Source organism: Heterodontus francisci, unplaced genomic scaffold, assembly GCF_036365525.1.
Source record: "Heterodontus francisci isolate sHetFra1 unplaced genomic scaffold, sHetFra1.hap1 HAP1_SCAFFOLD_43, whole genome shotgun sequence".
Classification (NCBI taxonomy): Eukaryota; Metazoa; Chordata; class Chondrichthyes; order Heterodontiformes; family Heterodontidae; genus Heterodontus; species Heterodontus francisci.
Window position 1 is genome coordinate 3,849,945 of NW_027141852.1, and position 23,656 is coordinate 3,873,600.

The 23,656-nt window shown below is 44.9% G+C and overlaps 1 non-coding gene across 1 annotated transcript; it reads right to left on the bottom strand.

Annotated features, from left to right (window-relative positions):
* Positions 1-866: 866 nt before the first annotated feature.
* On the bottom strand, positions 867-940 carry trnat-agu (transfer RNA threonine (anticodon AGU)). The gene has a single exon. It is a non-coding gene; the product is annotated as a tRNA-Thr (tRNA).
* Positions 941-23,656: the final 22,716 nt, after the last annotated feature.

Below are 23,656 nucleotides of genomic sequence, written 5' to 3' on the forward strand. Positions count from 1 at the left end.
ATACACACTCATCAAGCCTCCGATACTGACATCCTTGGTGCTGCTCTCTCCTCCCAAACCTCATCTCATGTGACTGTTACATCATCACTCTGACAGTGGGAGGGGTTGAAGCCACTGTTTTCAGCATTAACCCTTTACATCCTTGTAATACACTGTCTGTCCAAAAAATGGGTGGAGGGAACTTCTTTCATTTATTGAAACACCAACAGCTGCCAGTTGAAAATCAACTCAAACCCATCAGAGAGAGAGAGAGAGACTGTCAGAGAACTTCCTGCATCCAGTCCTGACCCTGTTACACTCCGCAACTGCTCACCCAGACCCCACTGAACACTGTTCCCGAGACACTTCAAATACTGTTTACAAAAGGCAGAAAACGTCAAAGTTAATCACAGCTGTATTGAATAGAACAAAGTTTAATATCTTCTCACCGTCTCTCGGTAACCACATGAGACACAGGTTTTCTTATTCGCTTCCTTTGATTTTTCTTGTTCCTGACTGACAAATATTCCAAACCTCGGCTCAACCCTCTCGCTTGCGTCATGTCCCAGTCACGGTTGAAAGCAACACATAACGACAGAAACACTCTGAAACAGACAACACGGTCACACTTTCCTTCAGTGAGATGAATGTCGAGCTTTTTTCCAGGTTGAATGCATCTGTGAACAAACTTCTATGAAAGAAGTTGCCTTTGAAATATCAGCACTGAATTTCTGTACAAGGAGGAACAGCCATTCCAAACTCAGATCCTTCACAATGGCTGTTTTCTCCTGTGACTGAAATTCATTATGTAATTTGAATTCGAAGTCAAAGTTCACAAGACATGGATAAAATTATTGATTAGGAAACTTCTAAAGCACACTGTAATAAGGCTCTGCTGGGAGTTGAACCCAGGATCTCCTGTTTACTAGGCAGGTGCTGTAACCAACTAAGCTACAGAGCCAGATTGAAAGTGCTTGTGCAGTTGAAATCAGAGAAGGGCACTATTTATTCTCAAAAAAAAACAACAAATGCTGGAACCACTTCGCAGGTCTGGCAGCATCTGTGGAAAGAGAAGCAGAGTTAACGTTTTGGGTCAGTGACCCTTCTTCGGAACTTCCGAAGAAGGGTCATTGACCCGAAACGTTAACTCTGCTTCTCTTTCCACAGATGCTGCCAGACCTGCTGAGTGGTTCCAGCATTTATTGTTTTTATTTCAGATTTCCAGCATCCGCAGTATTTTGCTACTATTTATTCTCATCCCATTTCTCCACTGGTCACAGAATATTTTAACTTTTCCCACTTACTGATACAGTCAATCATATTCTCTATTTTTCCCAGAACTGAGAATGAATGTTTTGGAAGAAAATACATAATTCAATTTTTTCCAAAAGGTTACAGAACACAACATGTGAGTAATATTCCCCATTGCTTTCTCAGTGCTGATGGATTGTGAAGCGGGAGTCAGCCAGAAGTCCCACTGAGCCGCAGTGACTCTGAGCTGACAATGAAATGAGATAAAGTTCAATCTTTCACAGTGAGATGCTGCAGAGAGATAAGATTCCCGAATCAAAGTGAGACTTTCTCATACTGTTGTTGAATTTCATTGCAAACACTCCTTGTACTCTCTGCTAGTGAAGCCTAAAAAAATGGAGAAACAGAATGGCACTCAAACTCACAACCCTGAGATGAAAAGTCTCATGTTCGACTGACTGAACTATCACTTCTACTCGGTCTCTTATTGTTTGGATGCAATGTATGCTCCGATGCTGGGGCAGCTTTCAAATCCTGCCATGGATCCACATGTCAGAGTGAGTTACATGTTGTAGACTCAAGCAAAGGAAATCTGCTCACTTCCAAAACTATCAGCGAGTTGAAGCTGATTACGATCAACATCATCAGAGGTCAGAACTACCTGGTGAAAGAAAATACCCTGAAGAAGGATCCACAATTATTCAAACGCATCGGCAAAGTGAAAAACAAAAAATCGATGAGTTAATCCAAGACAAACAACAGAAACACAGAAGAATTCCATTCCATACCAGAACCCAGTCCTGTAGTTTTTGGATCCAGCTCTCAGTTACTGCTTCACCTTCATACACACACTTGGCAATCTGTACATTTAGTTCATTTCAATTTTGTCAACAGGCTCTTTGAATCCAGTTCTCTGGTCCTAAATAGGCTCCGTGTGAAAGTCAACTCCGCTTTTTGTAAGGCTGCAACCAATACATGACCTTCAACTAAAAACACAAATGAAGTAGAGGTCATGCAGGATTTGAAAACAGGACCTTTTACATGCTATCCAATCACACACCCAAAGTGAAAAACATACCCCCAGACCAACAAGCCATTTGCAAAAAGTACCATTTTTAGCTCTCTTTAGTACTGTGCCATTAAGTATATATTGCCTCTCCCTGTTCCTTCTGCTCAAGTGCATCACCTCACACAAGTCATATTAAATTCCATCTGCCACCTGTCTGCCCATTCTGCCTATCACTGTCCTGTTGCAGGCAGGTCATTTCATCCTCACTGTTTACCACTCTTCCAGGTTTGGTGATTTCGGTATATTTTGAGATTCTACTCCATATTCCAAGATCCTAATCATTTACATATCGCAGGAAAAGCAGTGGTTCTCGCAGTGACCATTGGAGAACACCCACTGTCGACTATCCTCCAGTCTGACAAAGAACCATTTACTACGACTCTTTATTTTCTGTCCTTAAGGCAATTTTCTATCCAATTGGACAGGGAGTCTCCTATTCCATGAACCTCAATTTTGTTCACCGCCCTTTTATGTGGTACCTTCTCATCCATTCTTAATCCATCCATCCATCCTGTCTTAAAATCCATCATCCTCCTGTTTGTTCATCAAAAAATGCAGTTAGTCAAGCATGAACTCCCATTTATTAATCCATGCTCACTCTCCTCAATTAAGTCAAATCTCTCCAAGTGACTGTTGCTTTTTTTCCCTAATTATTGTTCCTAAAACCTGACTCACCACTGCTGTTAATCTAACTGGCCTGTAGTTACCTGGATTGTCCTTACACCCTTTGTTGAAATAGGAAGTCACATTTGCCACTGTTCAATCCCCTGGCACCTCCACAGTGCTTGTTGGGAGGGTGTTCCTGGTTTTTGACCCTGCAACAGTGAAGGAATGGCGGTACAGTGCCAAGTCAAGATGGTGTGTGACTTGGAGGGGAACTTGAAGGTGGTGATGTTCCCATGCGTCTGCTGCCTTTATCCTTCTAGGTGGTAGTGTTTGTGGGTTGGAAGGTGCTGTTGAAGGAGGCTTGGTAAGTTGCTGCAGTACGTATTGTAAATGTTACACACTGTTGCCACTCTGCACTGGTGCTAGAGGGAATGAATGTTTAAGGTGGTGGATGGGGTGCCAATCAAGTGGGCTGCTTTGACCTGATGGTGTCAATCACTTGAGTGTTGTTGGAGCTGCACTCATCCAGGCATGAGTATTCCATCAAATTCCTGACTTGTGCCTTGTAGATGGTGGGCAGGCTTTGGTGAGTCAAGAGTTGAGTTAGTTGCCGCAGAGTTCCCAGCCTCTGGCCCGCTCTTGTAGTTGTAGCTGTAGTTGTAATTGTAATAGGCAACCGTCCGTCTCGGAAGGCGATGGGCTACACCCAGGGTGTACGTCACTTCTGTATTAAACATCATTTGTTGTGGCTGTGGAGGACGACTCGCGTGTGACAATCCCTTCCGCAGCTGGTACAGATGAATATCATTGGCCTGAGGTCGACTGATAATTTGTCCTTCCTCTGGGCTCTCTTTCCCTCCAAATGGTCATTTCTTTTGTCCTCTGCTTTTCCCATGGTCTTCCTGAATGCCTTTCTCCAGGAATTCCAGTCAGCAGGAAGGACTTCCCATGCATCGACTCCAATCCCAGTCAGCTTGAGATCTCTCTTGCAGATGTCCATGTATCACAGACGTGGGTGACCTGTTGGTCTCGTGCTGATAGCAAGCTCACCAAAGAGCGTGTCTTTGGAAAGGCGACCGTCATCCATTCAGCACACATGACCCAGTCAACAGAGTCACCGCTGACTCAAGAGGGCAAACATGCTGCAGATCCCTGCACGCTGGTGTACTTCCGCATTCGGCTCTCTGTCCTGCCAGGAGATGCCCAATATCCATCTGAGGCAGCGGAGGTGGAAGCTGTTCAGCTGCTTTTCTTGAATTGCATAAGTTGTTGATGCTTCTCTATTGTAAAGGAGGGTGCTGAGAACACAAGCCTGGTACACGCAGAGCTTTATATTTTCGATCAGTTTGCTGTCGGTTCATACTCGTCTTCTCAACTTTGACATGACAGCTGCAGCATTGGAAATCCTGGTGCTGATTTCAGTATCAAGGGACAGATTGCTGGTGATTGTTGATCCAAGGTATGTGAACTGTTGACAACCTCCAAAGTGAGGTTGTCGATGTTGATGGAAGGTGGAGTCTCTACGTCCTGACCCATAACTTTGATCTTCCTGATGCTGATCACCAGTCCAAATTCCTTGCAGGGCAGGGAGAAGCGATCTACAAGCTGCTGCAAGTGAACTTCATTATGGGATGTTAGCACAGCGTCATCAGCAAAGAGCAACTCACAGACTAGGAATTTACCCACTTTGGTCATGGCGCGCAGTCTTGCCAAGTTGAACAGCTTGTCGTCAGCTCTGGTATGCAGGTGGACACCCCCATCTGAGTCACTGAAACTGTAAAATAGCAGCATGGAGAAGAATATGCCAATTGTAAAGGATGTGAGCTGTGAGGAGGTTACAAGGAGGTTTCCAGGGGTCTTGGAGAGGCTAAGTGAATGGGAAAGAACATGACAGATGGAAAATAATGTGAATAAATGTGAAGTTATCCACTTTGGTAGAATAAACAGAAAGATAGAATATTTCTTAAATGGTGAGAGCTTAAGCACTGTTAATGTCCAAAGGGACCTGGGTGTCCTTGTTCATGAGACACTAAAAGCTCACATGCAGGTGCAGCGATCAATTAGGAAGGAAAATGGTATGTTGGCCTTCACACAAAGGGTCTTGAGAACAGGAGTAAAGATGTCTTGCTGCAATTGTACAGAGCCTTGGTGAGACCGCGCTGGAGCATTGTGTCCAGTTTTGGCTTCCTTATCTAAGGAAGGATATACTTGCCATAGAGGGAGTGCAGCAGAGGGTCACCAGATGAATCCCTTGGATAGTGGGATTGTCCAATGAAGAAACTGGGCCTGTATTCCTTAAAGTTTCGAAGAGTGAGAGGTGATCTCATTGAAACTTGCAATATTCTTACAGGGTGTGACAGTGTGGATGTAGACAGGATGTTTGCCCTGGTTGGTGAATCCAAAACCAGGAGACATAGTCTCATAATAAGGGATAGGCCATTTAAAACTGAGATGGGTGGAATTTCTTCATTCAGAGGGTGGTGAATCTTTGGAATTCTCTACCCCAGGGGTCTGTGGAAGTTCAATCATTGAGCATGTTCAAGACAGAAATTGATAGAAATCTTGATACTCATGACTTCAAGGGATATGGGGATAGCATGGGAAAGCAGTGTTGAGGTAGATGATCAGCCATGATCATTGAATGACAGAGCAGGCTGGACGGGCTGAATGGACTCCTCCTATGTTCCGAAGAGAGTTGGCACCAGGACGCAACCTGCTTTATCCCACTGCTGATCGTGAAAGCGTCTGATGTTGCTCTATTGTAACTCACAGAACTGTGCATGTTTTCGTAGAAAGAAGCGATGAGGTCCAAGAGTTCAGGAGGGCAGCCTAGTTTCCATAGCAGTTTGAAGAGTCTTTCTTTGCTGACAAGATCCAAGGCCTTGGTGATGTCTATAAAGACAATGTAGAGTGGTCTGTACTGTTCACAGTACTTCTCCTGTAACTGCCGACGTGAGACAATCATGTCGACTGTCAATCTGCCAGCTCTGAAGCTGCACTGAGACTCAGGATAGATGTGTGATGTCAGGGTCTGCAATCCGGTCAGAGAAATGCGAGCAAAGACCTTCCCCACAATACTTAGCAAGCAGATGCCTCGGTAATTTCTGCAGTCACTGCGATTCCCCCTTATTTTTGTACAAGGTGACAATACTTGCATCACGTATGTTTTGAGGTGCAGATCTTTCCTTCCAACAGAGACACAGAAGTTAATGGAGATGCTGCAGCAGAGCTGCTTTTCCACTTTAGATGATTCCAGGTGGAATACCATCATTTCCCGGGGCTTTACCACTGGCAAGATGGTCAATGGCCTTGTTGAGCTCTATTATGGTGGGGTCACTGTCCAGCTCCTCCATGACAGGGAAGTCTGGAATGGCGCTGAGAGCTACTTCAATGACAATGTTCTCCGTTATGTAGAGTTCAAGGTAATGCTCCACTCACCTTTCCATCTGCTTGTTAGGTTCAGTGATGATCACCCCTGTCTTTGTCTTCAAAGGTGCTGATTTAGTTACTGCTGCTCTCATTGCTTTCTTAATTCCTTCATACATCCCTCTAGCATCCCCAGATTCAGCAGCAGATTGTATGCTGCCGCAGAGTTTTAACCAGTATTGATTGGTGCAGTGCCGAGCAGTTTTTTAAAATTTCCAAAATATACTTTATTCATAAAAAATCTGTAAAAAATACATGACCGAACAGTTTCAAACAGCACCAAGTCAAAAAATGCAAACAGCGCAAGGGAGATCAGTTTCCTTCAATACAATCATGAGTTGCCTCACAACCCTTCCATTTCATTTGTCATGCCATATACATTTTTACATTTTACAGCAAATGAAAATTTTCCCAATACAGTTCGAGTGGTTTCCCATGGATCCAGCTCCTCAGTTCAGCTTGGTGGGGGGACCTTACACAGTTGTCTTTCCTCATTGAGCCTTTGCTGCGGCTGCCCCAAGCTTTAGTGCGTCCCTCAGCACGTAGTCCTGGACCTCGGAATGTGCCAGTCTGCAACATTCGGTCGTGGACAACTCTTTGCTCTGGAAGACCAGCAAGTTTCGGGCAGACCAAAGGACGTCTTTCACTGAATTGATAGTGTTCCAGCAGCAGTTGATGTTTGTCTCAGTGTGCGTCCCTGGGAACAGCCGTAGAGCACAGACTCCTGAGTTACCGAGCTGCTTGGGATGAACCTCGACAAAAACCACTGCATCGCTTCCACACCTGCTTTGCAAAGACACATTTCAGAAGGAGGTGGGCCGAGCAGTCTGCAGAGACTTGTTTCTGGCAGCTCTGAGAGCATCTAGATGTTGTTAGCTGGGTACTGGTTTGTAGTTCATGAGGGCTCTCCTCTTAGTTGCAATAACTGACTCTATTTCAGTCCAATAAGCCTCACACCAGTCAGCATTCCTCCCATCTCTTTTCCCATACACAGTGAGTGCAGAGTTATAGATGGTGGTGTGCAGATGATTCCACTTTGACACTGCACTGAGGCCTTGAGCATTGTTGTTTGAAAGAGCCTGATCGAGGATGTTGAGGAACTCCTGGGTCCTTTCTGGATCAGTGGTTCGGCAAGTGTTGATCAGAGGACGACCTTTCTTCATGGATGGATGAAGCTTCCTTGTCTGAAGCCTGACCTTGTTACACACCAGGGAATGGTCAGTGTCACAGTCAGCGCTGTGATAGCTGTGCGTGATGAGGACACTGCTGAGGGTGATACGTCTGGTGATGATAAGGTCTAGCTGGTGCCAGTGGCGTGATCTCGGATGTCTCCAGGACACCTTGTAGCACAGCTATCCCTGGAAGTAGCTGTTCATCACACAGAATCCATGGTGACAGCATAGCTCCAGCAACCTCTGTCCATTTTTGTTGATCTTGCCAATCCCCTGGTGCCCTAAGCACATTGGCCAAGCTATAGTCAGTATCGAAGTTTGCGTTGACGTCTCCTAGAAGGTACAATCCCTCAGTGCTGGGAATTCTACTGATGGCAGTGTCAAGTGTCACATAGAATTGATCCTTGACATCTGGGGTGGAGGTGAGTGTCGGCACATAGATGCACATGAGATTAACTGGGCCCGCGCTTGTTGACAACTGAAGAGTAAGAAGTCTCTCTGAGCCTACTGCGGGTGGTTCACTCATCGCAAGTAGCATGTTATTTACTGTGAAACCCACTCCATGCTCACGAGTTGCCTCTTGGGCTTTCCCCTGCCAGAAGAAGGTGTAGTGTTTCTCTTTGAGGGATCCACTTTGAACGAGTCTAGTTTCTTGCAGAACAGCAATGTCCACATTGAGTCTTGTGAGTTCTTTGTCCATCACAGCTGTCTTGTGTGTGTCATCAACCTGCAGAAGGGTGTCAGTAAGGCCAGGACACATGGTCCTTACATTCCAGCTTGTGATGCGAAGGACTGGTGTCTTCTTTGTTGAGTTTGTTTTTCTTGGTGCATAGATTATCGATCCGCCTGTTGAGAGATGACTCTCTAAGCTCCAAGCACCCATTGAAGCAAGCAGGTCGTGGCAGGATAGCAACTAACTGACTGGGGGCTGCCCAGCTTGGAGTACATGGTAGTTATCCAATGAGGTCTGATGTTGTCTCCCACTGTCGGAAGTAACCCCTGGTGCTCATACCCTACACCAATTGAATGAGAGCTTATAATCGGTAACTGTTTCTTCCCATGTTGCGTTAATGTTTAACCACAAAGTTGGAGTGTCCTCTCCTGGGCAAATAGTATGGAGACCCTGAGCATCAGGACCCCCTGTCAGCATTGCTGGTATTGTCCAAAGAAAAGGGAAAATCCAGTACTGTTTGGTACCAGCTCTGCTACAGGAGTTGCTGGAAAACTGCCTGATAAGTAACAGGTAACTGCCTCCAGGACTCCACTCCGGATTTACTGTCCAGGTTTACTCCCTAACCCTGCTTTTCTCTCAAGACACCCAAAGAGAAGTGAGACTTTTTGCCCATCGATGGGGCTCTGTTTCCTGGCATCAGGATGGAACCGCAAGCCAGTGGGCCTGCATGACATGCACAAGGATATCACACACTGCCCCATCCCTGTGACAGCTCAGAGAGAGACCCTGATGATAATGCACCCCACAGGAACATCACAAACAGCCCCCACCCTAAAACAGATCAGGGTCAGACACTGCACACATTACAACAACAGTGACATTACTATATTCGTCCCTCCATTCTGAAAAACAAGCATTCACCCTACTTTATGCTTTCTGTCCCTCAGCAAATTTTGTATCTACACTGCCACTGCCTCTTTAATCCCATCTGCTCCAATTTTGTTAGCAAGTCTATTTTATGGTACTTTTTCAAACACAATTTTGAAGTCCAGACACACACCATCAACCTCACCACCCTGGTCAACTCTCTGTGAAACATCATCAAAGAAATTAATTCATTATTTCAGACACAATCTTCTGTTAACCAATCTGTGCTGGCTGTCATTTATTAGCCCATGTTCGACCAAGTGACAGTTAATTTTCTCCTGGATAATTGTCTCTAAAATTTTCCCCACCACCGTCTTTAGACGAACTGGTCTGTCGTTCCTGGGTTTATCTCCCTTTTTAAACAGGGCTGTAAAATTAGCAATCCTTGCAGACTTATCTTTCAGTTCTGGAAAGTCTATTGTGGACAATCTCTTTGGGCATGACTTTAACCAATTAAGGCAACAGGATAATTGATTAATAAGTCCTGAACATTTATTGAGAGGAAAATAGTACTTAATAATTGAAAGTAAAATTATATTTAACAAACTTGGACAATATAACTTTACAGCTCTAGCAGGAGTGTGGACTGGTCGAGCTTGGTCTCAGAGTGTCACGGTCCTCTTTGTCCAGCCTAGATCCCTCGTCAGGTGGAGAACTTGGTTGATGATCTGAGCCTTTACCCCTGAGATCTTCTAGTGTTCCTGCACACTGACACCTTACAAGATCCCTACTTTTAACCCCTGGATGGCCATCACACCACCATGTAAAATAATAATTGCTCCTATCTGTTGCTAGGTACATTTAATTAGTTCTTAATGATGTCTTCCACTAAGAGCCACCTGTCCTCAGAATCTCAGACATGAGTACAATGGAGTGGTTTCACACTGTCGCCCAATCTGATCTGAAACAAGTTTCCTATTCATTAAATCGAGACTCCTGAAGGTCACGATGTACCATACCATGGGTTTTATCAGGGGTCCTAGAAAGGTCCATTGTTTGAATACATTTCGCTGAAACTGCCCTTTCCCACAAAGACACAGAAACTCACAGTAATTAGAATGAACTAACTTTAAATGAAAACCCATTCTCTCTAAAATGATTATTGATTCATTAATTATAACTCAATCATGGTTCATTACTTTTACAATCATCTGTTTCAGGATGGGTAGCTACTCATTAATTACACAGGATATAAACGTTGGTACTGAACACAAAATGGCTCCTTTGGTCATGTGTTAATTATAAAATAGCTTTCTTAACCTTGTTAGTTATTACAATGGATACGTTATAAAAACGGTCAAGTTAAACTGATATCAAACTACCCAAGCTTACCTCCATCCTCCAGTCCTCTGGCATCATTCCCATATTCAAGGAGGATTGAAAGATTGTGGTTCGAGTCTCCGCTATTTCCACCCTGACTTCCCTCAGCAACCCAGGATTCAGCCCATCCAGACCGGGTGACCTTTCTACTGTGAACACTGCCAACCTTGTAATTGTCTCCTCTTTATCTATTTTCATCCCCTCCAAATTCTCCACAATCTCCTCCTTTACTGTGACATTTGCAGCATCCACTTATTTTGTGATGACAGATTAAATGTACTTAATTAATACCTCAGCCACACCCTCTGCCTCCACAGGATCTCTAATTGACCCACCCTTTCATTGACTGTCCATCTGTTGGTCAAAGACTTCAGTGTTCCCAGTCATGTGACCTGCTAATCTTTTCTCATACACTCTCTTGCTGATCTCATTTCCTTTTTCAGCTCTCCTCTGCACTTTGTGCATTCTGCTTGTTTCTCTTCTGCATATGAATCCTCACATGATTTGCAAAAACTCACACGGCCACCGGGAGAACCTGCAAACTCCGCACAGGCAGTACCCAGTAACAAACCCGGGTCGCTGGAGCTGTAAGGTTGCGGTGCGAACCACTGCACCACTGTGCCACCCGAAAATCTGACTTTGGTGGGACGCGAACCCACAACCTTTCAATATCATTTTTCGCATCATTTAGAAGTCCAACACACTATCCATTGCGCCACAGAGCCACCTTTTTATTGCGTGGATGTTACTTGCCACTTATCAGCCCAATCCCAATATGGTCCCGGTCTCTCCAAATGTGGACATGGACTGCTTTAGTATCTGAGGAGTTGCTAATGCGACTGAACATTTTGCAATCATCAGTGAACATCCCCACTTCTAACCTTATGATACAGGCAAGGTCACTGATGAAGCAGCTGAAGATGGTTGGGGCCTAGGACATGACCCTGAGGAAATCTTGAGCAATGTTCTGGGACTGATATGATTGGCCACCAACAACCATCACCATATTCCTTTGCACGAGGTATGACTCCAACCAGTGGAGAGTTTCCCCCTGATTGACATTGACTTCAATTTTGCAAGGGCTCCTTGATGCCCTTGGCAAGAACAGTCAATGTTACCTCACCTCACCTCCTGAATTCAGCTCTTTTACCCATATTTTGGCCAAGGCCATAGAAAGTTCAGGAACTGAGTGGCTCTGGCGGAACCCAAACTGAGCATCGGTGAGCAGGTTATGACTGTGTAAGTGCTGCTTGATAGCACTGTCAACGACACCTTCCATCACTTTACTGATGATCAGGAGAAGGCTGATGGGGCAGTAATTGACAGGGTTGGATTGTCCTGCTTTTTGTATACAGGACATACCTGGGCAATTTTCCACATTGCCGGGTAGATGCCTGTGTTGTAGCTGTATTGGAACATCTTGGCTAGCGGCGCGGCTAGTTCTGGAGCACAAGTCTTCAGCACTACAGCTGGGATGTTGTCAATATCCAGTGCCTTCAACCATTTCTTGATATCATGTGGAGTGAATTGGATTAGCTGAAGATTCGCATCTGTGATGCTGGGGACATCAGGAGGAGGCCAAGATGGATCATCTACTTGATACTTCTGGCTGAAGATGGTTGTAAATGATTCAACCTTGTATTTTGCACTGATATACTGGTCTCCCCTATCATTAAGGATGGGGATATTTGTGGAGCCTTGACCTCCTGTGAATTGTTTAATTATCCACCACCATTCAGGACTGGATGTGGCAGGACTGCAGAGCTTTGATCTGATCTGTTGGTTGTGAGATCACTTAGCTCTGTCTATTGCATGCTGCTTCCACTGTTTGACATGCAAGTAATCCTGTGTTGTAGCTTCACCAGGTTGACACCTCATTTTTAGGTCTGCTTGGTGCTGTTCCTGACATGCCCTCCTGCACACTTCATTGAACCACTATTGCTCCCTTGGCTTGATGATAATGATAGAGTGAGGGATATGCCAGGCCATGAGGTAACATATTGTGTTTAAATACAATTCTGCTGCTGCTGATGGCCCACAGTGCCTCATGGATGCCCAGTTTTGAGCTGCCAGATTCCTTTGCGCTAGGTATGACTCCAACAAGTGGAGAGTTTCCCCCTGATTGACATTGACTTCAATTTTGCAAGGGCTCCTTGATGCCCTTGGCAAGAGCAGTCACTGTTACCTCATCTCACCTCCTGAATTCAGCTCTTTTGCCCATATTTGGGCCAAGGCCATAATGAGGTCACGAACTGAGTGGCCCTGGCGGAACCCAAACTGAGCATCGGTGAGCAGGTCCTCAGAAATAATTGGAAAAAAGTTCCTAAGGAATTCTAAGTGTCTGGTGCTTGATAGCACTGTTGATGAGATCTTCCATCACTTTGCTGATGATTGGTAGCAGACTGATGGGGCGGCAATTGGTCAGATTGGATTTGTCCTGATTTTTTTTACGGAAAGGGCACACCTGGGCAATTTTCCACATTGTCCAGTAGATGCCTGTGTTGTAGCTCTACTGGAACAGCTTGGCTGAGGGCGCAGCTAGTTCTGGAGCACAAATCTTCGGTACTGGAACCGGGATGTTGTTAGGGCCCATAGTCTTTGCTGTATCGAGTGACTTCAGCTGTTTCTTACTATCATGTGGAGTGAATCGAATTGGCTGAAGACTGGAAACTGTGATGCTGGGGACCTCAGGAGGCTGAGATGAATCATCCACTGAGCAATTTCTGACAGAAGATTGTTAGAAATGCTTCAGCTTTGGTTCCAGCATCATTGAGGATGGGGATGTTTTTGGAGCCTCCTCATCTCATCTGTCCACCTCCATTCATGACTGGATGTGGTAGGACTAAGGACCTGTGATCTGATCGTGAGGGAGAAATCTATGCGTGGAGTGGTGGGATCTATGGAGAGTGACCTGAAGAGGGTGTCCGAGCCTGGAGTGGTGGGATCTATGGAGAGTGATCCTGACGAGTGTGTGTAAACCTGGAATGGAAGCTTTCTGTGGAGGTACAGGAGTAGGCCATTCAGACCCAGTATTTTATAAAGGTTTATCATAACTTATTTACTTTTACTCTATGCCTCTATTAATAAAGCCAAGTGTCCTGTTTGCTCTTTGAAGCCTTTTCAAACCTTCTAAGAATTGTGTACATTGTCACTTTGTTCCTGCATCCACTTTAGAATAGTACCATTTCATTTATATGGCCTCTCCTTATTCTTCCTCCCAAATTGTATCTCTTCACAATTCTCTGTGTAAATTTTATCTGCCATGTGAAAGCCCATTTTACCAGTTTTTTGAAGTTCCCCTGAAGTGTGTTATTATCACTGGCACAGGATGAAATTCCCGAGCATTCTTTGATGCTATCTCCATGGAAAGAGCAATCTTACACGTTAGCTCAAATGTAGGATTTTGTGTGTTTAGTATCTTTTCTCATCCACCAATATAAGCACAAATCTGTCTCATAATGCACGGTCTAAGAATGTGCCAAAGTTGCAATGTAGTGATAAATTCTTCAGTTCCACAATGTACTCACCAACTATTTCACTACTTTTCTGCTTTCTGGTTCCAAATTTCTAGCTTGCCGTGATCTCTAGTGGCTTAGGGTTAAAATGTTCCTCCAACTTGGTGATGATTGTTTTGAATTCACATCTTTTGCCTTGATGGGAGCAGGAAGATTTGTTAGCATGTCATACACTTCCAGGCTAATTTCCATTCGCAAAATTCTTTCTTGCCCTCAAGAATTGCCTTATTCTGAGTCTTGACCTCTTTATTTTCATCTTCACATTCCAATATGTTATTAGCTCTGAAAAACATGTCCATTCTTTCAATATATCAACTAAATCGTTCTCGAGCCCTTTCATATGTTCCTAGCCTTCCGATGTATCCCATAGGTTCAGCCATATTGTCCCAAATAATCACTTTGAATGTGATGCACACTAATACCCTGCAACATCTCATTCAACTGAGGAGACAGTGTGTGGCCCAGGCTTCACACAATCCACCCAAATTCTCCACCATCCGAACAGGTAGGTCACCAGGAGCTGGCTGATCTTGTTCACTTCAGTCCCTGCTGCTGTTTGCTGCCTATATTTACAAACTTTTATCTCATCCTCATCACCATTTTCTCAAAGATATTCAGGGGGCATCAGCAGAGAAAATATACACCAAGCGTGGCAAGTGCAAGGAATTGTTTATTTACATCATTAGATCATGAATATAATATACAAATACATTACCTGTGTGAGTCACATCTCGATCACTGATACTTTTACACCAGATGTGTCTGAATAAATGGAACCTCATCACAATATACACTGTCACCTTTCAATGTTTAGTGGAAAGGTTTGATGGCTTGATATGTGTGGTTTCCACATTAATGTGTTTGTACAAAGTTCGGAGCAAGCCGGAGATATGAATAATTTATTGGGAAATCTTTAAGCACATCTCCATGTCTCTCACTCACAAAGATCTGCAAACACATGGATTCAGAAAGAACCTGAGTGCAAAATCAACAGAAAAAACACAGCCAGAGAGACTTGCAATAACCTATAGCTCACAAAATCACAAGCTTTTGTTTGTAGCAGTCAGTGTATTTTACCTTCTGGAGTGAGCAGCTGATAAGGTTAGTCTGAAGAAGTGTCAAGGAAGGAGAGAAGACCACAACACAGCTTGTTTTGCAGCAAATCTTTAAAAGACTGTGAGAAGTTCACTGTGTCAATTCATCTCATCTCCTGTCTTTGAAGAAAGCCTGCTAACATTAATTCTCAACACTGCCTCTAAAAAACTGTTCTAAAAGACCCTAGTGGCCTGTCTACGTATACTCGGAAATTCGACTTTACGCCAGTTTTGGAACAACATATCTCATCTGCTGTTTTGTTCAGAAATGAGCAAGTAATCAGTCCAAGTGTTTTTTTTTGTCTTTAACAGAGCTCTGAATTGTAAAAAATAATCCCTTTTATTTTTTTCAGTTAACCAGTGTATGTGTGTGTCCGTGTGTGAGGCTGAGGTAAGAAAGGGACTTGAAAAGTCGGTTAAGATAAAAAGGGAACTTTTAAAATTTCCACCTGAGTATTTATACTTTAATTCATGACTAGTTAAATCTTGTTCGATAAGAAACTGATAATTTTGTTGTTCATTAAAGAAACCTGGTCAGTGTCTTCTATTCTGTGAAAAATAGAGTACATGATTGACTCCATCAGTAAGTGGGAAAAGTTAAAATTTTTGTTGTGACCTGTGGAAAAGTGGTATAAGAATAAATAGTAACCACCTCTGATTTCAATTGTAGTACCATTTGTAAACTGGCTCTGTAGCTTAGCTGGTTAAAGCACCTATCTAATAAACAGGCGATTGTGGGTTCAACTTCCAGCCGTGCCTTATTTCACATTAGTGATGGGCTTTATCTGTTTCTATATCAACATTTACATCATTATCATGTGAACTTTAACTTAGAATTCAAATTTCATGATGAGTTTCAGTCACAGGAAAAAACAGCCTTTGTGAAGGATGTGAGTTTGGAATGGCTGCTCCTCCTTGGACAGAAATTCAGTGCTGATAGTCCAAAGGCAACTTCTTTGATAGAAATTTGTTCACAGTTGCATTCAACCTGGAAAACAGCTCGACATTAATCTCACTGAAGGAAAGTGTGACCATGTTGTATGTTTCAAAGTGTTTGTGTCATTGTGTGTTGCTTGTAACTGAGACTGGGACATGACATAAGCAGGAGGATTGATCCAAGGTTTGGAATATTAGTCAATCAGGAACAAGAAAAATCAAAGGAACCAAATAAGAAAACCTATGTCTCGTGGTTACCGAGAGACAGTGAGAAGATATTAAATCTTGTTCTACTCAATACAGCTGTGATTAACTTTGACCTTTTCTGCCTTTTATCAACAGTATTTGAAGGGTCTCGGTAACAATGTTCAGTGTTGATGAGAGTGGGGTCTCGGTGAGCAGCTGCTAAGTGTGACAGGGTCAGGACTGGATGCAGGAAGTTCTCTGACAGTCTCTCTCTCTCTCTCTGATGGGATTGAGTTGATTTTTAACTGGCGGCTGTTGATGTTTCAATAAGTGAAGGAAGTTCCCTCCAACCATTTTATTTTGACTTTCAGTGTAATATAAGGATGGAAAGGGTTAATGCTGAAGACACAGTGGTGCAGTGGTTAACACCGCAGCCTCACAGCTCCATGAACCCGGGTTTGACTCTGGGTACTGCCTGTGTGGAGTTTGCAAGTTCTCCCTGTGACCGTGTGGGTTTTTGCCGGGTGCTCTGGTTTCCTCCCACAGCCCAAGACTTGCAGGTTGATAGATAAATAGGTCATTGTAAATTGCCCCCAGTGTAGGTAGGTGGTAGGGAATATGGGATTATTGCAGGGTTAGTATAAATGGGTGGTTGGTGGTCGGTACAGACTTGGTGGGCCGAAGGGCCTGTTTCAGTGCTGTATCTCTGAATAAAAAATAAAATAAAAAGTGGGAACAACCCCTCCCACTGTCAGAGTGATGATGTCACATGACATGAGGTTTGGGAGAAGAGAGAGCAGCACCAAGGATGCTAGTTTAGGAGGCTTGATGAGTGCGTATCTAGTATTGTGTAAATTAGAAAAGAGTTCTTAGTCCTTTCAGCAGGAAGTGTGTCCAGAAAATATCGAGAAACTCACAATTTTATTATTCAGGAGTTGGAACACAGATATTAAACCCAAGTGACAGTACTGGGTTCATTTAACAAAAGAAGAGAATAATATTACTCACTGATTGAAATCCCCCAGTGAGGAGACAGTTAAACAGGTGATCTGTTGGGCCATCCTTCGATCCAAGGTTTTGACAGCATTTAATCTCCCTTTTTGATGAAATTCTGTTATTTGCAACTTTTTTATCCAGCTTTGACGGTCGAGTGAAAAAACTGAAAAAGTGAACAATTCCATCCTTTGTTTTCTTCCTTCTTTCAATCAGTTTCTCTTTTCTGTCCCAGATCAATATAATGATGAGAATCCCAATTTAATCTGCTGTTTCTGCTGTTTTATCCATTCCAATCAAAATTCAACATTCCAATCAAATCGATTTGTTATTCCACAGTGTCTCTCCATGTGTTTTATTCTGTTGTATTCTCTCACAGTCTGTTTTATGAACAACATTACATCTCACTCTCTGTTCTGGTGAAGATCAGAAGCAGTGATATCCGTTTGCACCACCCACCAAGTCGGCCTGAGGCTGTGCCTCACCGATCATGTGAAGTTAGGAACATAGAAACATAGCTCATCGCCAGAACTTTCAAATAAGCACCAAGATGCAGCCTGGCTGGTGGTGAGAAGGGCCCTCCCTGTCAGATCTTTCCTGCATGCCCAGAATCTCACAGCCTCCACACGCTGCCCTTGAGGTGGCTGTGGCGGGGAAGGGACAGTTGCCCACCTCCTTCTGGAATGTGCCTTTGCAAAACACGTGTGTTTAGTTTAGATAGTTTAGAGATGCAGCACTGAAACAGGCCCTTCGGCCCACCGAGTCTGTGCCGACCATCAATCACCCATTTTTACTAATCCGACACTAATTCCATATTCCTACCACATCCCCACCTGTCCCTATATTTCCCGACCACCTACCTATACCAGGGGCAATTGCTGATGGCCAATTTACCTATCAACCTGCAAGTCTTTGGCATGTGGGAGGAAACCCACGCAGACACAGGGAGAACTTGCAAACTCCACACAGGCAGTACCCAGAATTGAACCCGGGTCGCTGGAGCTGTGAGGCTGCGGTGCCAACTACTGCACCACTGTGCCGCCCAAGAGTGTGGAAAGAGATGCAGTGGTTTTTGTCGAGGTTCATCTCAAGCAGCTCTGCAACACAGGAGTCTGTGTTCGACGGGCTGTTCCCAGGGACACACACCGAGATAGACATTAACTGCTGCTGAATGACCATCAATTCAGTGAAAGACGCTCTTTGGTCTGCTCGAAACTTGCTCGTCTTCCAGTGGAAAGAGTTGTCCACGACCGAGTGTTGCAGACTGGCACATTCCGAGGTCCAGGACTACATGCTGTGGGGCGCACTAAAGCTTGGGGCAGCCGCTGCAAAGTCTCAATGGGGAAAGACCACTGTGTAAGGTCCTCCCACCAAAATGAACTGAGAGGCTGGATCCATGGGAAACCCCTCGGGCTGTATACACCAAATATGGGTTTGCTGTAAAATGTACATGGTATGGAAAATGGAATGGAAGGGTTGTCAAAGTCGAGGAAGGAGAGTTACTCCATCTACATCAACAAAGTGATGAAGCAGGTTCACCCCAACACCACCATCTCCTCCAGGGCCATGAGCATCATGAATTCGTTGGTGAACGATATTTTGAATTTATGGCTTTTACTGTTAAATATTTTTCCGGCGGATTGTGATTCCATTTTTGAATCGTTTTTCTATCCGGTGGTAAGTTTCTGGGAAATGCAGTTTCACTACCCAGCAGAATATTTGTCTCCCGATTCACTGTTTGTGATTTAAACTGAACACTGCTCCCTGATCCTTTGTCGTTTTCTGGTCTGACCCGTTCATGTTCCGCCTCTTCCCAGACTGTGGTCAGTAAGAGCTGATTTAAAGGGAATGGCTCAGTCTTCAGTCACTCATTTCTCTTTTTCCAGTTTGTTTACTTATTGGGGAATATTAATTCATTAACCGTAAACCGCTGGGAGTGTAACAACCTTAATGTCACTTTTACTTCTTACACCAGAAGTTTGGGCTCAGGTTTAGCTCCCTTGGCAGCTCCTGTCACCAGGAATCAATCTATAATCTGTGATGTGTTTTCTTTACACAGATTGAGCTGGAATGTGTCCCGTCACAGAATGCTGTGAATGAGGCTTTATACCCGCCCGTTACAGACAGTGTCAAATCCAAGGGACAATAAACCCGAATACAGACCGGATTTTAAAAGCAAGTCATAGAGTCATAAAGTTATACAGCACAGAAACAGGCCCTTCAGCCCATCGTGTCTGTGCCGGCCATCAAGCACCTAACTATTCTAATCCCATTTTCCAGCACTTGGGATGTAGCCTTGTATCCTATGGCATTTCAAGTGCTCATTGAAATACCTCTTAAATGTTGTGACGGTCCATGCCTCTACCACCTCTTCAGGTAGTGTTTTCGAGATTCGAACCACCCTCTGAGTGAAAGAAAATGTCCTCAAATCCCCTCTAAACCTCCTGTCCCTTATCTTAAATCTATGCCCCCTCGTTATTGACCCCTCCGCTAAGGGAAAAAGTTTCTTCCTATCTAAACTATCAATGCTCCTCATAATTTTGTATACCTCAATCATGTCCCCCCTCAGCCTTCTCTGCTCTAAGGAAAACAACCCTAGCCTTTTCAGTCTCTCTTCATAGCTGAAATGCTCCAGCCCAGGCAACATCCTGGTGAATCTCCTCTGTACCCTCTCTGGGGCAATCACATCCCTCCTATAGTGTGGTGCCCAGAACTGGACACAGTACTCCAGCTGTGGCCTAACTCGCATTTTATACAGCTCCATCATAACCTCCCTGCTCTTATATTATATGCCTCGGCTAATAAAGGCAACTATCCCATATGCCTTCCTAGCCAGCTTATCGAGCTGTGCTGCTGCCTTCAGTGATCTATGACAAGTACACCAAGGTCCGTCTGACCCTCTGTACTTCCTAGTGTCCTACCATCCATTGTATATTCCCTTGCCTTGTTAGACCTCCCAAAATGCAAGGCCTCACACTTCTCAGGATTGAATTCCATTTGCTACTGCTCCGCCCATCTTACCAGCCCATCTATATTGTCCTGTAATCGAAGGCTTTCCTCCTTATTATTTATGATACAACCAATTTTCATGTCATCTGCAAACTTACTTATCATACCTGCTGTATTCACTTCTAAATCATTAATGTCCACTAAAAACAGCAAGGGTCCCAGCACCGATCCCTGGTCACAGTCTTCCACTCGCAAAAACAACCCTTGACCATTACCTCTGCCTCCTGCCACTCAGATAATTTTGAATCAAATTTGCCCAATTGGCCTGTATCCCATGGGCTCTTACCTTCTTAACCAATCTCCCATGTGGGACTTTATCAAAAGCCTTCGTGACGTCCATGGAGACTACATCAACTGCTTGACCCTGCAGTGGCCAGCACCGCAGCCTCACAGCTCCAGGGACCTGGGTTCGATTCTGGGTACTGCCTGTGTGGAGTTTGCAAGTTCTCCCTGTGTCTGCGTGGGTTTTCTCCGGGTGCTCCGGTTTCCTCCCACAAGCCAAAAAGACTTGCAGGTTGATAGGTAAATTGGCCATTATAAATTGTCACTAGTTTCGGTAGGTGGTAGGGAAATATAGGGACAGGTGGGGATGTTTGGTAGGAATATGGGATTAGTGTAGGATTGGTATAAATGGGTGGTTGATGTTCGGCACAGACTCGGTGGGCCGAAGGGCCTGTTTCAGTGCTGTATCTCCAATCTAATACACATCTAGTCACCACCTCGAAAAATTCAATCAGGTTAGTTAGAAACGCGCTCCCCCTGACAAAGCCATGCTGACTATCCCTGATTAATCACTGCCTCTCCAAGTGGAGATTAATCCTGTCCCTCAGAATTTTTCCCAATATAGTTTCCCTACCACTGATGTTAGACTCACCGGCCTGTAATTACCTGGTTTATCCCTGCTACCGTTCTTGAATAAAGGAACCACATTTGCTGTCCTCCAATCTTCTGGAACCTCTCCTGTGGCCAGAGAGGATTTGAAAATTGGTGTCAGAGTCCCTGCTATTTCCTCCCTTGCCTCACATAATAGCCTGGGATACATCTCATCTGGGCCTGAGGATTTATCCACTTTTAAGCCCAATAAAACAGTTAATACTTCCTCCCTTTTAATGCTAATATGTTCAAGTATATCACAATCCCCCTCCCTGATCACTACACCTACATTGTCCTTCTCCATAGTGAACATAGATGAAAAGAAATAATTTAAAACATCACCTATGTCCTCCGTTCTCCCACACAGGTCTGCTCCACTCCCGGAAGGTAAGTGACTGGGCCGCGATCCTTGGGCATAATTTATCAGCTCCACTCTCGGTGTTCTCCCCACAGGTCTGCTCCTCTCTGCTCTGTTCCCGGAAGGAAACTAAGTCTGGTATCTGTGACGGACAATGAAGAGAAACACAATATCAGGAGAGAGTGAAATACATTTTACTCTTTAGACGATAATATTTATTATATTTCAGCTGTTCCTTGTTTTACAAATATTTTGGCGGGCTTTTCAGATTTGAGAATGGATTTCAGCTCTGACAATTTGTCATTCACCGCCCCATTTTCTCATTGCCCTTTGATGATCGGCGAAATAGCAGCTACCTGATTGGTGACATGAACCAGCCAATGAGATTCAGCAGACAGTAACCAATCAGAAGTAGCCGGACTGCATTCCTCCAGCAGGTAAAGCAGGGAAGTGCGGGAGGAATTCCTCACTCTTTGTGAAAGTATTTGTGAGATTGTGGAAATGTCTGGAAGAGGTGCAGGGGAGAGACCATGATCCTGTCTCAGGTAAGTTTTTGAGTAAAATGGCCGAAACCAATTCTGTAACTTCAGGCCAGGGAGTGTGTAACACCGTTCGGGTGGCAGTGAAGGATAAGGAAGGAGATGCACCGGTTGATCGTACCTTCTTCATTAAGAAAATCCTTATTGATTGCTGTGGATTCCAAGCTGTAAACATCTTCTGCCTGCAGGACTTCCCCAGCAGTGGATATTTTGACGTGACATTCAAGTACGTGGCGGATGCATCAAGTTCCTGAAGGTGTTCAAGGAGAAGGGAAACCAGGCGCCGCTGTCGATCCTCACAATGGAGCCGCTCTTCACACTGCCATTCGCAACGTGACCAGGTGGTGAGAAGCCACCTCTACAACCCCCATGTTCCTGTCGTGGATGAACTCACCTTCCTCACCAGGTATGTTGAGGTGGCCGGCGGCAGCACTGATGTCAAGGAACCATTTGGGAATTGGACCAGCTAGCGGCAGGTCAAGGTGACCTTGAAGGTCGATGCCAATGGAGCCATCATCCATCCTCCCTCCAGCTTCGCTTTCGGGGGAAGTCGAGGCTTCATGGTCTATGCGGAGCAGCCCAGAGTTTGTCGTACCTGCGGCAAATCTGGTCACGTGGCAGCTAACTGCAGCACAGTCGTCTGCAAGAACTGCAAGAAGGAAGGCCATCACACCAAGGACTGTAAACATTGTAAGTACTGCAACCTGTGAGATGGGGCAGGCCACCTCTACAAAACCTGCCCAAACGCTGCCTCAGTTATGCTCAGGCAGCAAGGACCAAGGAAAGACCGGGTTAAGGAATGGTGAACATGTCTGGTTCTGGGAGGGAAACAAGCAATCCTCCCCACAGCGATGAAAGTCGATCTGAGAAAGAGAAGAAAGGGGAGGCAGCTGCAACCAATGACCCAACACCTACTCCATGCCTGGAAACTCCTCCTCTACAGACAGAATTAATGGAGGAGGAGGCAGCAGATGGACAAACAGGTCAGTGGCAGGTGGTACAAAGGAAGACCACAAAGAAAAAAGCTCCAAAAAAAGAACAGGTCACCACCCAAACCAGTGGCAAGAGGAGGCTACCGTCTGAGACAGACTACAGCAGCTCCTCCTCACTGGACGAGGAAGGGCCGGAACGATGGCACCTCCAAAAGAAGCAGCAGAACTCAAAGGAGCTGGAAGATAACGCCCCCCAGCTCCGGGGCACTGGAAGCTGTGACACGCCCAGCGCACCCCAAACCAAAAGCATGGAACCCAAGGAGATGCTCAGTGCACCCCAGCTCCGGGAGACCGAGAGCAGCAAAGTGTCCTGCGCACTCCAGCTTCGGGAAGTCAGGAACAGTGATGTCTTCAAGGAGGGACCGAGGGGAAAGACACCAACAGCAGAGGACAACCCAAGCCTTGCTGCCTACAAGACCCGCCACCCACCCGCCGATGTCACCCCAGTGGAACAAAACCCTCATGAATAACCATGAGGGGTTTCTGGGCTCAACGAATGTGAAACAGCTTGCGGACACGATGGGTATGCAGGAACATACTCAAGGACTGGGACTAGCAAGGACACCTGGTGTGGTAAGCAACACCCAACTTTATAGTGGATATAAAGAATGCTTCGATTAACATGCATTGTGTTAAATCCACCACGTGATGTGTTTCAACCTTGGGTGACTTCGCAAAGGTCAAAGCCGGCATACTGTTTTGTCAGGAGTGTGGAATCCTGCACCGCATCACTTACAG